General features: G+C 37.3%; 1 protein-coding gene across 3 annotated transcripts in view; it reads left to right on the top strand.

Annotated features, from left to right (window-relative positions):
• Nucleotides 1-12,267, top strand: part of PARD3B (par-3 family cell polarity regulator beta) — a 1,039,317-nt gene that overhangs the window by 567,913 nt on the left and 459,137 nt on the right. The window lies entirely within an intron of this gene.

Here is a 12,267-nt window from a genome sequence, read left to right as displayed (position 1 = left end):
ATAGCAAAGATCAATAACACTAAAATCTGGTTCTTTGAGAAGATAAACAAAATTGATAAACCTTTAGCCAGACTCATCAAGAAAAAGAGGCAGAGGACTCAAATCAATAAAATTAGAAATGAAATAGGAGAAGTTACAACAGACACCGCAGAAATACAAAGCATCCTAAGAGATTACTACAAGCAACTCTATGCCAATAAAATGGACAACCTGAAAGAAATGGACGAATTCTTAGAAAGGTATAAACTTCCAAGACTGAACCAGGAAGAAATAGAATATATGAACAGACCAATTACAAGTAATGAAATTGAAACTGATTAAAAATCTTCCAACAAACAGAAGTCCATGATCAGATGGCTTCACAGGTGAATTCTATCAAACATTTAGAAAAGAGCTAACATCCATCCTTCTCAAACTCTTCCAAGATATTGCAGAGGAAGGAACACTCCCAAACTCATTCAACGAGGCCACCATCACCCTGATACCAATACCAGACAAAGATATCACAAAAAAAGAAGATTCAGACCAATATCACTGATGAATATAGATGCAAAAATCCTCAACAAAATACTAGCAAACAGAATCCAACAACACATTAAAAGGATCATACACCATGAGCAAGTGGGATTTATGCCAAGGATGCAAGGATTCTTTAATATACACAAAACAATCAATGTGATAAACCACATTAACAAATTGAAGGAGAAAAACCATATGATCATCTCGATAGACGCAGAAAAAGATTTTGACAAAATTCGACAGCCATTTATGATAAAAACTCTCCAGAAAGTGGGCTTAGAGGGAATCTATGTCAACACAATAAAGACCATATACAACAAATCCACAGCAAACATCATTCTTATGGTGAAAAACTGAAAGCATTTCCTCTAAGATCAGGAACAAGACAAGGATGTCCACTCTCGCCACTCTTATTCAGCATAGTTTTGGAAGTCATAGCCACAGCAATCAGAGAAGAAAAAGAAATGAAAGGAATACAAATTAGAAAAGAAGAGGTAAAACTGTCACTGTTTGGAGATGACATGATAGTATACATAGATAATCCTAAAGATGCCACCAGAAAACTACTCGAGCTAATGAATGAATATGGTAAAGTTGCAGGATACAAAGTTAATATACAGAAATCTCTTGCATTTCTATATACTAACAATGAAAGATCGGAAAGAGAAATTAAGGAAACAATCCCATTCATCATTGCAAGAAAAAGATAAAATACCTAGGAATAAACCTACCTAAGGAGGTAAAAGACCTGTACTCAGAAAACTATAAGGCACTGATGAAAGAAATAAAAGATGACACCAACAGATGGAGAGATGTACCATGTTCTTGGATTGGAAGAATCAATATTGTGAAAATGCCTATACTACCCAAAGCAATCTACAGGTTCAATGCAATCCCTATCAAATTATCAGTGGCATTTTTTACAGAACTAGAACAAAAAATCTTAAAATTTATATGGAGACACAAAAGACCCTGAATAGCTAAAGCAACCTTGAGAGAAAAAAAGAGAGCTAGAGGAATCAGACTCCCTGACTTCAGACTATAATACAAAGCTACAACTTCAGGACAATATGGTACTGCCGCAAAAACAGAAATATAGATCAGTGGAACAGGATAGAAAGCCCAGAGATAAAACCACGTATGCTCAACTAATCTATGACAAAGGAGGCAAGGATATACAATGGAGAAAAGACAGTCTCTTCAATAAGTGGTGCTGGGAAAACTTGAGAACTATATGTCAAAGGATGAAATTAGAACACTCCCTAGCACCATTCACAAAAGTAAACTCAAAATGGATTAAAGATCTAAATGTAAGACCGGACACTATAAAACTCTTAGAGGAAAACATAGGAAGAACACTCTTTGACATAAACCACAGCAAGATCTTTTTTGACCCACCTCCTAGAGTAATGGAAATAAAAACAAAAATAAACAAATGAGACCTAATGAAACTTAAAAGCTTTTGCATAGCAAAGGAAACTATAAACAAGACAAAAGGACAGCCCTCAGAATGGGAGAAATTATTTGCAAACGAATCAATGGACGAAGGATTAATCTCCAAAATACATAAACAGCTCATACAGCTCAATATTAAAAAGACAACCCAATCCAAAAATGGGCAGAAGACCTAAATAGACGTTTCTCCAAAGAAGACATACAGATGGCCAAGAGGCACATGAAACACTGCTCAATATCACTAATTATTAGAGAAATCCAAATCAAAAGTACAGTGAGGTATCACTTCACACCAGTTAGAATGGGGATCATCAGAAAATCTATAAACAACAAATGCTGGGGAGGGTGTGGAGAAAAGGGAACCCTCTTGCACTTTGGTGGAAATATAAATTGACACACCACTGTGGAGAGCAGTCTGGAGATTCCTTAAAAAACTAAAAATAGAACTACCATATGACCCAGCAATCCCATTACTGGTCATATACCCAGAGAAAACCATAATTCAAAAAGACACATGCACCCCACTCTTCATTGCAGCACTGTTTACAGTAGCCAGGTTGTGGAAGCAACCTAAATGCCCATCAACTGATGAATGGATAAAGAAGATGTGGTACATATATACAATGGAATATTACTCAGCCACAATAAGGAACAAAATTGGGTTATTTGTATAGAGACGTGGATGGACCTAGAGACTGTCATGCAGAGTTAAGTAAGTCAGAAGGAGAACAACAAATATATATTAACACGTATATGTGGAATCTAGAAAACTGGTACAGGAGAACCGGTTTGCAGGGCAGAAATTGAGACACAGATGTAGAGAACAAACATATGGACACCAAGCGGGGGAAGCGGGGGTTGGGGGTGGGGGTGGTGGGATGAACTGGGAGCTTAGGGTTGCCATATGTACGCTAATATGTATAAAATAGATAACTAATAAGAACCTGCTGTATAAAAAAATAACATTCAAAAAAAAAAAAAAAAAGAACCTGGCAGAAACAGTGCAGGAATGTTAAAGAGGGAGTCTTCTTAGATCTAGGCTACCTACTTCCTCTCTCTTGGTGAGATCTCACAGACCCAGAAGCCACTCTGAAGGCCAGACTGTAGGATGACTATAACCTGATGTCTCATTCTGGTAGGGATGCTATAACAGTACCACGCACTGGATAGCTTATAAACAGTAAAAACTTATTTCTCACAGTTCTGGAGGCTGGAAGTCCAAGGTCAGGGTGCCTGCATGGTCAGGTGAGGGCCGTCTTTTGGGTTGCAGACTTCTTATTGTATCTCTGTATGGTGGAAGGGCTAGGAATCTCTGTGGGGTCTCTTTAATAAAGGCACCAATCCTACTCATGAGGGTGTCGCCTTCATGACCTAATCACCTCCTAAAGGCCCCACCCCTTAAAACTATCTCCTTGGAGATTAGGATTTCAACATATGAATTTTGGGGGTACGAAAACATGCAGACTGTAACATGCATATATGTGTCAAATAGAAAATGTGTTACCAAAAGAAAAGACATGATTAAGAGAAATATAAACCCTGTGATATATCATTAGCCCTGGATATCTCCCTTGTGCACGTGTGTGTGTATCACCCAGTTGTTGGATGGGATTATTTGTCTCAATTCTTCACTTCCAAATGGTAGCATTAAATACCTATATTTTGGTTATGGTCTCATGATGTGTGGAGAGCATTTCCACACTTAGCCTGTAGACTTGGCTATATGAATTTATTTGGCCATTGAGATGTTAGTAGATGTTTTGTGGGCAAAGGCTTTAGATGTACTTTCATTTTTGCATTCCTGCCTTTCATCATGTGAGAAACATGTTTCAGATACCCAGTGGTCTAAGGAAGTTAAGAGATCTGTGGAGCAGACATGCACCTCATCCACAGTTTGGAAGCCAGCCTACCTGAACCCAGCCTAGATCAGCCAGACAGCAGTCAACCTGAGAATGTGAGCTGGAAATAAATGCCTTATTGTTCATATCACAGTTTTGGGATTGGTTTATTATGCAGTATTTGGGAGGCAACAGCTGACTGACACATCCGTTCACTTTTCCCCATTAATGAACTCTGGGTAGATTTCCCTCCCTTCTCCCATCAATTTGTTAGCAGTAGTGAGGCTAGGAAGACATATCCACATTTTAAATCTAATGGGTTTTATACTCTAGAACCTAAATGACTTCTTATTTTATAGTTATTTTTATCTGAAAATTAATTTTAACAGGGTAATTGATTTAATTATTAAGATAAAAGGCAAATTATATGTCGTTATCAACAAATGGCATATATGTATGGTAAGAATATTCTCATTACAACAGTAAGCATGTACTGTGAATTTAAAACGGTTGTTTCCCACTGAGATTTCTCAATCTCTATTTGGAATTTAAGATTATTTATCATTAATACTATACTAAAGGGGATTGGTTTCCAGCTGGAGTCTCATTAGATGCAATTCAGACATCAGAGAAAAGGGTAGGGTTAAAGTGGTTATATTCCTATTACGTTATTTTCTTATAAGGCTTAACCAACAAGCAAACTCCGCCTCCCTCAGCCCTCATGAAAATATTACTTTCTTGAGGCTGTGGTAGTACTGTTACTTCATTATAGCATAAGTTAATGAACATAACTCTCTGTGCCTTAAAGTAAAAGAACATTACTGGGTCCTCTAGGGAGAATGTAGGTACCTGAGATGTAATCACTGCCTTTAGAATTCTTGAGTTGGGACAAAAGGTATATCATCTTTACTAAAAGAGCTTGTACGCTAAACAATGACCCATAGACTAAGAATGGAGGGTGTTACGGAGAACATTCTTATATATTCACTCTGATGATTTAAGATTTTATTCTGTGACTTCACACTTCCTAAGAGCCCAGTGAAAACAGCCTGTAATTCATTGTCTTTAAACTATCTTCAGAAATCTCCCAGTCCCAGACAAATTTAATTTTTTTTTTAATTTCACATCAGGAAACTAAATGTCATTTATTCCCCTTTATGGAATAAGGACTCCCTTATTCTAAAAGCTTCAGAATGTACTTGCTATTCTGCATCTTTTGAAGCTTGGCATGAGACTGTACTTTCCTTGCATGATTCTTTTTGTTGTTGATGGTAATTGTGACATATGACATGTACCCAGCGTGTGATGCAGAAATAATGGAACTGGAAGGTTGAACCGTGAGGTTATGTGGCATCTCTGGGACCTTGTTCCTGACCTACAAGATTTCTTTCTGGAGTCTTCTCTGTTCTCTGCTCCATTCCTTTCTAGCCTGACCTTCCCTGTGTTCTCTAATGCAGTGTTTCTTTAAGTGTACGCTAGGGAACACTTTCCTGTAATACACTTCATGCAAAGATGCGTTCCATGGTCAAGTAAATTAGGGAATGTGTGTTAAGTTTTAAAAGCACTGAAAAGTCCTAACATAAACCATTTCCCTAGAATCCGTCATCATGGAAACCCTCCTCTTTTTCCTCATATGCAATGATTGTGCCTCTGTGTGTTAGACCTTAGAATGATCCAAGTCTGAGAAGGAATCAGTTTGTTGGTTACTGAAGCCAGCCCTAATTGGACATGGCCTCGGGCCAGACGTCCTCGGGGAGCTCTAGCAGCCTGTGGACTGACTGTGTCATGGGGTCAGGGGCCACCCACTTCCTGAGAAGTGGGCCGGGCTGAGCTGTGGTCAGAGCAAGCACCCTAACCAGGAGCCCACTTCCTGCAGTGCTGTGTATTTTTATTTATGTTTACTTTTGTCCTTGATAGTTCTGCTGTCTTTTAAAGGCATTAAGTGCAGGTAGCCTGGCATGTAGTGTCTTTGCGATGACAAAATATTAGAAGCATTTCACCTAGGAACCCAGTTTCTCAAATGGGTCTGCTCCTCGTAGAATCAGGCCCACCCTGCTTCCTTTTTAGATCACTGGATTATTACAATCATTTTGTTTGTTCTTGAATCTTATATTCATATAAAAGCATGTATTTTTGTATTTTAACTACTGAATTATTGCCTGTAAAATACTTTAAAGTCTTTTGACTTCTAATAAGAAAGACTAAACACAAAACAAAGAGATCTGTAGTTTCTTGATATTAACAAAGCAGGTTCTAGTTTTATAAAAATGCTTGCTGTCTGAATTATAAAATATTAATTTATATTACATTTCATGACACAAAATATTACTTTCACGTCTTTAATCTATATCTGAAAAGGAAAAAAAAAACTTTCCAGTGTGCTTAAACTGTTGAATTTGCTGATCTTTCAAGTATATATACTGTAAGTAGGAGGGAAAAAAGGTTGCTATAGGAATCTTAACTCTGACTGACATTACTTTTGTTAGCTTTAATCTCTGACTTAGTATTATATTAAGGTACTTTTATATTGAACAGGCAGTAAAGAATGGCCATTTTTTGACATTTGTTTTCTGGTATTAGATTAATCCTTTACATAAAGGAAATTGGTTTTTGATAAGTTAAGTCAGAGACCAGCTCTTGCTTTCAGTAGTTCCCCTTTCTGCCCCCTTTCTGGGGAATGGATTTCAAAACACATGAAAAAGTGTCTCAGTTACAAATAGTTTATAGTATTTTCATCTTTCAGATATTTGATTTTAAATTACTTTAAAATGAATGAATGTATACTTTAAAACATCACATAAGAACATATATTTAAAATATTGATGACTGAGCTAACAATATCATTAAAAATCGTTCCTTCATTAAAAGTAAATAGCAGTGTTGTTTACATATAGCTCTGTGAAGCTTCTGCCCTACTTACTGCAACATTAACTTACATTTTCCTTTTCTGTGTGATAGGTATATAATATTGAGTTTGGGGTTAATTTGCAAACACCTGTAGTATAATTCAGAATTTTAAAGATTATCTGTACTATGATTTCTGATTCTTTTTGGTGATTTGTCTATATTGTTCAGAGGGCAAAAGACTTTAAAAGATAATCTGCCTACTTGTAAATCACCAATAATTCTTCTGGTTTAGCAGTAGTGGTGGGAAAGTCCTTTGCTATTTATTACAATGGTTGTCTTTAGATCACACATAGCTTTGCATGCGCTAGCTCATCTCTCGTCGTCGTCTTTTCTTGACTCTCTTAAAAGTACAATCTAAAATAAAATGCTTCCCAGCTGTTGGAATGAGTCTCTGATCTCCACTATAGGGCAATATTCACATTTTAAATTCTATGTAATCTGGGCTTCCCTGGTGGCGCAGTGGTTGAGAGTCCGCCTGCCGATGCAGGGGACACGGGTTCGTGCCCCGGTCCGGGAAGAACCCACATGCCGCGGAGCGGCTGGGCCCCTGAGCCATGGCCGCTGGGCCTGCGCGTCCGGAGCCTGTGCTCCGCAACGGGAGAGGCCACAACAGTGAGAGGCCCGTGTATCGCAAAAAAAAAAAAAAAAAAAAAAAATTCTATGTAATCCAATTGGCCAAAAACCTTTCATGCTAATAATAGCTACCCATGCTTTTTCAGAAGATTAAAAATTTTTAGAAAATTGAGTGTCCTCAAGGTGTCTTATCCTTTCATTGTTGTGAAAATTTATTTAACTGTAACAAAAGTTTCATCACCTTAAATTCTTGAGAATTTATTTAGGCAAATTCAGCAGTGATAATTATAAAATATCCATCCTGGCAGAATTGCCAGGTCTGGCTTTTGCTTTATATTAAAAAAAAAGCTTTTCTTTTCTTTTCTTTTTCTTTTTTTTTTTTTTTTTTTGCCTTAAAGCCCCTTTGTTTGAGTTTTGTAACTGACAAAATGATTGCCGGTAAAACATAACTCTTGCATAAAGTTAAGCTGCTCCCAACACAAGCTAATTACACATTTGGGAGGCGGGGCAAAGACATCCAGAACTTGCTCGTGCTGAGCCAAGAGCACAGCATTTAATGAAATGAGGGCCATAAAAGGCTCAGCATGGATGCTTTCAGGTCTGACCTGGGCTTCTGGGAAATTGAACATTGGCCTGTGGACTGGAGATTCCCCCAGGCTTTGAAAGACTGGGTTATTACCACTTGCATGCGTGAAACAACACTGCTTTGCAATACAGGAACATTTGTTATTCCAGAGATAGCCTCATTTGGAACACTCTTAAGCTAACAGTATGGATGGCTCCTTAGTCATCCATCTTCCTGCCTCTCTTTCCTCCCCTCACACCAAATAATTACTTTTGATATTTGTTTGATAAAAATGGTTGTATATCTGTCAAGCTCCTACTATGTAGATTCCTCTGTTTCCTCTCTTCTATTGTTAAACTCTATTTCTTCATGTCAGATAATACTGTGAGTGAAACAGAAAGGCCCTGCCATGTTGTTCAACAACCTTTTTACCAATTATGTTCTGTGTAGACTGGCCATTTCACATTGCAGTGTTGATACATAGTAGATGCTTGATAACAATTTGTTGAATGACTGGTTTGTTAGCAAAAATTTGTTGATTGACTCTTTTCACTCAAGCCAGAATGGGCCAGTCATATCCGAATTCCAACTGTGAGAGATTATTCATTATGCTTAGAAAGTGAAATAGTATTTCAGGGAACAAACTGAGGGAATGGAGAAATAGAAAAAGAAATAACTGAATGGGAAGGAGAAGCGGAGAGATATATAATTAGGATGATAACAGAACAACATCCTGTAGGAACTTGAAGGAAGTTTGTGTAAATGAGAATAAAGGGTTAGTTAAGGGCTAGGGGATAGGTAGGATAAAGCATTAAAATGGCTTATGAAAATTAGGAAAGAAAAGGCAGTTAACATTTTACTCACCATTTGGTTTTGCATTCCATTTCTTTTTATTTTATTTAGTAAAAACAATGCCTTTATATATCATTGCAGTGTTTTCCAGATTGAAAACTGTGATTCATTATTGGACTATGAAATTAATGTAGTGGGTCATGACAGATTTTTAAAAATAATGAAATAGAATAGAAAACATTAGAATGTGTTGCCCTCTCGGTAAGTATTGTCTCATGAAACTTTTATTTATATCTGTGTATGTGCATACACATGTATATGCATGGATGCCTAGACAGGAAGACAGGTAGCTAAAATGTGGCTTTGGGTACTTGATCACAGGGCTTCCCAAACTTGATGAAATGTACCATGAATATTGTTGTTTGCAATGTTCACTTATGATTTGAGGTACATGATGCAATTTTAAATCATGAACAGTCCAACGTTTGTCACAGATTGGTAGCTGTGACACATCTTGGTGCCTTCATTGAGAATACGATGCTGAAGCTGAGCTGGGTTATCATCTCTCCTAGGAGTAGGAAGTGCGGTATGAAAATGGAAATGAGACGAGGTTACTTTTAAGGTTTCTTATGACTGTGATACTGTATGCTCTTTACAATTATTTTTAATGTAAAAACTAATTTGTGTAAACATTTAAAGTCATGAAATCCAGAATAGCAGGAACCTAGGGCCTATCCAGGGCCTATTTCTGAGTCTCGCACTGTTTTAAGCATCAGTGATACATTGATGGAAAAAAAACAGCAATATAAAAGTTTCTGCATTCAACAGACAGTATTAAAAAAAAAGTACGCAAGCAAGTACATAGTATGTGATAAATGCTATGGAGAAAAAGTAAATCGGGATGATGGACACAGGTAGGGTAGTATTGGGAGAACCGTAAAACAATTTTAAACTGAATGATCAGGGAAGACCTCACTGATACATTGACATTTGAACACAGAATTGAAGGCAATAAGGGAAGAAGGTCTGCAGGAATGTAAGGGAGGAATATTCAAAGCAGAGGGAGGAGGTGACGCAAAGGATTGGGGGCAGAAGTTAGATGAGGTAACTTTGAAAGTGAGGTTGGGAGAGAAGAGAAAAGGTCAGATGATTGATTCTTAGGGCACTAGTATTTAGGGATTGGTGAGATTAGGAAGAGTCTGCAAAAGGGATTGGAAAAGGAGTAGACAGTGAAGTAGGAGATGAACGCTGAAAAGTGGTGTCCTGGAACCAAGAGAAGAAAGTGTTTCAGAAAGTAGGGCTTGATAATTTGGGTCTCATGCTACTGTAGACCAAGTAAGATGAAAGCCAAGGATTGACCCTCGAATTTACCAACATCAGGGTCATTGGTGACTCTAAGAGGAGTTAGTATACACACACATACACCTATATTTATAGAGCATATATACATATTATGTATTGTGTGTAGTGTTAAAAAATATGTATAGTATAAATACTACTGTAGGGTGTATAAATATTTAGTATTGATTATATTAGACGTATCTGTATATCTATGTGCATGTGTGTGTAAATGCGTACATGCGTGTCATTATAGAGATGTGTTTACCATCTCTCTACTTGGCAGTGCAATAGTACAGCAAATGGTTCTTATATCTTCATAAATTCCTTTTAAAAACATTTATTCTTTTATAATTGAGAAGTGTTGGAAAACAAATTATAAAGAAAAAAATAACAGTCCATATTGCAGTGGCAGTAGATAACCAAGTTTTTTCCTATGCAGATAGATGGGACGGGGGTGGAAGGCAGGCAGGTAATAGGTAGATGAGTAGGTGTCTGAATATGAGTATAGAGTATATGTTACATATTGAAATGTACTGTATACGTAAGCTTTTATGCCTAATACTGTCATATTCTCACATGATTAAAAGTCTGTTTCACCACTGTTTTATATAATTCTGTGATTCTTAATTAAAAAGTACAAAAACAGCATATATATATTATATATATATATATATGTATGCATAACTAATTTAGCAAACACCACTTGGTAGACTGCATCTTTCTTCTGTATTCTAATATAAGTAAAAAGCAGTATTTTATATATATGTGAATATATATACATACACATACACACACACACCAAATAATTCAGTATTTTTCACTTTTCATACTCTGTTCGTCCCACAAAGTTTGCATTTCTGCCTCTGAAAACTTAGCTGCCATATAACCAGAGACGTAGCTAATACAATACATAGCAGACTTCCTTAGGAGTTCATTCTGACCAGCTCAGTGCTCTGTCGTGAGCCTTTGAGCGCGAGACCCAGTTGATTGCAGGGACGTTTACTGCCACCCCTTCCTGGTACTTAGGAACCTATCATCAGGCAGCACTCACTGCAGTCCACATTGCCTCTCTAGACCCTGGTTGCCTTGAACTTGACTGCATTTGACAATTGTTGGTTCAGGGCAGTGGTGTTCACCTAAAGGTGATTTTGACCCCTGGGGACATGTGGCAATGTCTAAAGGCAGTTTTGGTTGTCACAACTGGGAAAAGAGATACTACTGGCATCTAGTGGGTAGTAGCCAGGGATCCTGCTAAATATCTTTCAATGCACAGGACAGCCCCCATAAGGAATTATCAGGCCCCAAATGTCACCTGTGCTGAGGTTAAAGAAAGCCTGAGCTGCTTTGTATCAAATAATGGGATTTGTTTCTTAGGTAGTAATATAATGAGTTAGTTAAAAGAGCTAACCTGTGATAGATTTATTAAATTAAGCAGTAAAGTTTAATTTCTTTGAAACTACCCCTTGTCAAAATCTTTGCAGCTAACTTCATTTACAGTGAAATTAAATGAAGGAACTATTTCTCTAAGGCTAGACATGGGCTTTCTCTACTTTGGGAGGAGTCGAAGATGCCATGTCAGTGGATCTGGCTATGATCAGACCTCTTAATCCTGTTTTAATTGTGGGTTCTTTGCTACTTCTGATTTTATAGTTGTTATTTTGTGACTGACATTCAGACATTCACGATAATTTTTAAAATACATAATTTTACATAAGTGTCCCTCACAGTGACCTTAAGATGAGAGTCTCTAGACATAATTATAGAGCAGAAGGAACTACCGACCTGGAATGGGTTGGTGGTTTCCAGGGCTATCTCATTTTCAAATTTTTCAGTTAAACACTGGGGCAGAGTTTCACATTTCTGCAAGCTCGGGAAGGATGCAGGAGGGGCACCTATACACTTTATCATGTGGACAGCAATTTTCTATCCCCACTTCTGTATATTTGAAAACACTAGGGACCGGATATGATTAACCGCATGCTTCTCCCTGGAGACCTGAACCCTAATTATGCCTTTTGCTACCATACTCTGTAATTTTTTTAGAACAGCTAGGCTTATGGCTAAGTGTCATTTGTCAACGATGACATGAATATTTGTTGTGCATTACCATTTTTGTTTAGGTTCAAAAACCAATTGCCAGTGGGTTATACTATCCAAAGGAACAAGCTTAAGGCATGAGTTTTGACAAAGTGAAATTTAATTCAGTGATAGCTGTTAAAAATCACATCTCTAACTTTAAAATTAACAGTTTATTTTTTCAGTGTTCGGTATCCTATT

This window comes from Lagenorhynchus albirostris, chromosome 6, assembly GCF_949774975.1.
Source record: "Lagenorhynchus albirostris chromosome 6, mLagAlb1.1, whole genome shotgun sequence".
Taxonomy (NCBI): domain Eukaryota; kingdom Metazoa; phylum Chordata; class Mammalia; order Artiodactyla; family Delphinidae; genus Lagenorhynchus; species Lagenorhynchus albirostris.
Note: the sequence above shows the minus strand (reverse complement) of the source record. Positions and strands in the feature narration are given on the sequence as shown.